Genomic DNA, 4,274 nt, shown 5'->3' with positions numbered 1-4,274 from the left:
ATTACGTACCACCACCTACACTAAACAGGGGAACTAAACGAGGTGTAGTGCCGTTGACGAGCGTCGGTCAAGTGCAACATTCGGTGTTTGTTGACAGCTATTACTGGGGGTTGCCCCTTTCAATTGCGTCTAAAATTAGAGATTTAAGTTGAGACTCATGTTCAAAGCACTCTGAGGGACCATCGAAGTAAAGGAGAGCAGCCCTATTGACAACTGATCGTGGTTCCTCCGACAGGAGAGCTGCATGGAGCTCACAGCTGCAAGAGTGCCCTTTAACGGGTTACGGACCAAAAGCTCCACATGAGAGCTCGCGGATTCCATGACGCTATCCACCACGCGTTTGTCTTCGGAAGTTTTCCATTCGCAGTGTGGAAGCCGACAACGGGCAAGCTGTCGGGTCAAAATACATGTTTGGCACACTTAGGAAATCGTTTTTCTTTTCTCCAGTTTCTGTCTCCGAAGGACTGGGGTAACGTGATCAACGTTGCCGGTTTTGTCTATGGTGAGTCCCCAATACCGACACGACTCTACACTACAGTTTAATTCATACCGCATTATTTTCACCAGGGGTACTATGACCTGCCTCCTTCCAATTAGATAGAAAGAGCGAACGCATCGACCTTGTGACGAACGTGGCCGGCTTTCTCCGTGGAACGATTCCCTAATCATGATACACCTCTGCAACAAAGTCATACTGAACGCTGTGTCCACTCACTGGCTTGATGTCCGCGTGAACTATGTTCCTGGAATAGATGTGGCACAGGAACATGAGGATTCCCCTGGTATAGCTTTTCACCATTGCCATGTCCAACCGGAACCCCAATTCTCTCATCATATCATAAAGGCTCTCCCTGTGAGAGAGACAAAAGCAGAAACAAAACCAACACAGTGTCAGTGTCATCTTAAATGCTGTGCTGATTCTGCTAACGACAATAATATTAATATTGTTCGTGCATGTTCACGACCAATATTTAGAGTCGTAGTTCAGTGTGGGTTCAGGTCGTTGGTTTGCCGATAAACCAAATCAGTTGGCTCAGTTACCCACTTGACAAATTGATTTCATTTGCCAGGTGGTAGAGGGTTATCCATGGGGAGAAGATAACAACTCCGCCTGGTAAGGTCGTGGGGTTTGATCCCGAACTTGACGCACGTACATTTGGAGTTTGCATGTTCTCCCTGTGGTCATGTGGATTATTCTGTAGGTCCTCTGGTTTTCCCCTCCACATTTCGAATCAACATGCATTTATAGTATTTGGCTGCTATACATTTCCACGTGATAAGTTACTTTGTTAAGCTATAATTTGTGGGCAGGTCGCTTACAAAAAATAACTAATAGGTCAGTGGACTTTCCCAAGAAAATAAAAAAAAGTTTGTTTAGTTAATCAGTTAACCACGCTATTAGTGGGGGGAGGGGGATATGGAACACGCGGTACATACTTCAAGAGCTCCAGGACAAGGCAGTGGTGTCCCCTGAAATCAAAGCTGTTTAGGACTTTGATGACGTTGTAATCTTCATTGCTGGCCTCACTGAAGTTCCAGAGCTATCTGGAGCTCCATCCTCTGCAATGTTTCTTCCTTGGAGCTGCGCAGAGGAAGTCCACAAATTAATAACTTACACTTTCTTAAGAAATACCCAGAGGCAAATACTATTCATAATTAAATATGCTTTCACCAGGTCTGACGGCATTGTGAGCTAAAGTAGCGTTCTCGACTCTCATTGGTACCATACGGGGGGCAGCAGCCGACGTATGGTGCCCAATAAGATATGAAGGTGAATAGCCATTCAAATCAGATTGGTCATTCGGGAAAACTAAATGCAAACGCGTGTTAAAACAACGCGTTTTCGCTATAACGTGGTTCTTCCACACTTTTGACACAATGCAGAATGTGCCCGTTGTAACACGAAACGCGACCATTACAACACGGACCACGCCCATTCTAACAAGATACGCACCCATTATAACACGGAATAAGCCCATCATAACGTGGTTTGTGAGTAGTCGACAACAAAATACTTTTTTGAGCTGCACCGTTGAGCGGTATAATACAGTACTCGGAATGATAAAAGTAACATGACAGCATACCCTCAGTTATTGGTCTCATCATCTCACAGTGTATGCATACATTGTATCTCGCCAAACTTTATTGTTACATTATTTATGGAGAGATTATTTTCGCTCAATGCTTTTTCACTTAACTCGGAACTTTCCAGGAATGTATCTACAGCATTAAATGATGACTTACTGTAATGTGGAGGTAATCTTTTAGCAACGGGATGTTTTGGCCCATACCAGTTGACACTGTGTGTGTATGTATTTTAAGCTTTAGGGACGAAAATCCAGAGTACCCAGAAGGAACCGATGCAGAACAGGGGTAGAACGTACACACTCCACACACAATGGCGCCCGAGTCAGGAGCCGAACCAAGGCCCCCCCTTCTCGCTGTGAAGCACGAGTGTCACCACCGCATCGCCCGGCAATGGACTTAACAACAACGTCGGCCTCGTGATGGCATGTCTCTGAAGTCTTACCTCGACGGTGACACCAGTATCTTTACAGCTACCAGGGTGTTACTCTTGTGGTCAAGGCACTGGACCACCTGGCCTTGACCTTCCCCAATCATCTTGAGCACCTCGTAGCGGTAGTGGAGGTGATCATGTCGGAACTGCACAAAAGGTACAATCATTTAAACTGACTTGTTAAAATCACAACGTTTAAGAAGTGTGAATGTAATACAAAAAATTGCTGGAATTATGAAGTGTTATTTTACCATAATTTGGAATGCTCAGATGTCTGCTGGCTGAGTCACCCTTAAAAATTAACCCGTAAAAACAAAGTTTTTCACTATAAATCCTTTATATGCGTGGTGGCTAGAGTCCTCTCGTCCTCTGGCTTGAGATGGCTGCCACCTATAGGTCAGATGATTGCCTGCCACCATTAAGCAATTGGTAATTACATATAAAAAAAAAAAGTGTAAAATTTAGGAATTTTTTTTCGCGAAAATTGATTGTCACGCACAACGAGTCGTGTGCAAAATGTCAGCTCGATTGGATCACGGGATGTTGGTAAAAAAACGACCGAAAGATTTGCACGGTCGTAAGCGCGCAAGCAAGTGAACTTAATATAAAGGATTAAAAAAATCGCGACGAAGGTGGGATTCGAACCCATGCGTGCAGAGCACAATGGATTAGCAGACCATCGCCTTAACCACTCGGCCACCTCGTCTCACGCACTCACACACGCAAGCACATACAACCAGAACCAGGGTGAAGACTTGCACGCACATACATACAAACAGACCCCCCCCCCCCCCCACAAACACACACAGTCATACCATTATTTTTTCTTAAAAAGTGTAAAATTTTTGAATTTTTTTCACGAAAATTAATTGTCACGCACAACGAGTCTGTGGAAAATTCAGTTCGATTGGATCACGGGAAGTGTGTTAAAAAACGACCGAAAGATTTGCACAGTCGTAAGCAAGCAAGCAAACTTAATATAAAGGATTGAAAAAGAGCTTCTGAGCTCAACGAGCTTTACTCGGGAAATAAACTTCTGATTCAGATGTGTGCGGGTGAGTGCGTTGGTGAGTGATTGAGTGTGTGAATGAGTGAGTCAGCAAGTGAGTGCGTGTGTGGGTTGGTGGGTGAGTAAGTGTGCAAGTGGGTGTAATAGTCGAATGCTTTGATACTGTCTGCTGGCTAAGATTCCCTTGAAAAAATGCTTCTTATCTAAAAGGATTAAACATTCTGATTTTGAAGCTCGTTGGTGTGTGCGTGTGTCATTGCCCTGGTTGGAAATTCAGGTGCAATAACAAGAAGCCACAAACCCCGCTACCTCTGGGCCCTGTGACTGCCCCCAAGACTAGTTTTGTAGTGAGCCTCACCAGAATGTAATTACATTCGTCGTCATCATATCCATGCCTGTTGAATCCCTTTGGTTTGTTGTCGAGCGCAAAGTACCACACTTCTTGCATGGCTGCGAGCTCCAGCTTTTCGCGGTCGGTCAAGTGAGGGCCAAAGTGAGCCAGGATTTCTGCAGGCACGAGGAGAATAACAACAACAGCTGTGTGAACCAAAATTTTGAGCGATTTATAGGGTAAATATTTCAGGATTGGGATGTTTTTGCCAATCCCAGCTATGTATGTTGAACTTCTTTTGCACCACATGTATCCAATGGTGCTAATAAACAGTGTGGAGGAAGGTTAATAAACTAAACACGCAAATAGGTTCCACACATCTGTTAGAGCCTTTAACAGACTGCGAGACAAGAAGG

The 4,274-nt window shown here is 44.5% G+C and overlaps 1 non-coding gene across 1 annotated transcript; it reads right to left on the bottom strand.

Moving 5' to 3' along the window:
• Nucleotides 1–3,142: 3,142 nt before the first annotated feature.
• On the bottom strand, nucleotides 3,143–3,224 carry TRNAS-GCU (transfer RNA serine (anticodon GCU)). The gene has a single exon. It is a non-coding gene; the product is annotated as a tRNA-Ser (tRNA).
• Nucleotides 3,225–4,274: the final 1,050 nt, after the last annotated feature.

The sequence above is a fragment of the Lampetra planeri genome, chromosome 38, assembly GCF_965212315.1.
Source record: "Lampetra planeri chromosome 38, kcLamPlan1.2.h2, whole genome shotgun sequence".
Classification (NCBI taxonomy): Eukaryota; Metazoa; Chordata; class Hyperoartia; order Petromyzontiformes; family Petromyzontidae; genus Lampetra; species Lampetra planeri.
Note: the sequence above shows the minus strand (reverse complement) of the source record. Positions and strands in the feature narration are given on the sequence as shown.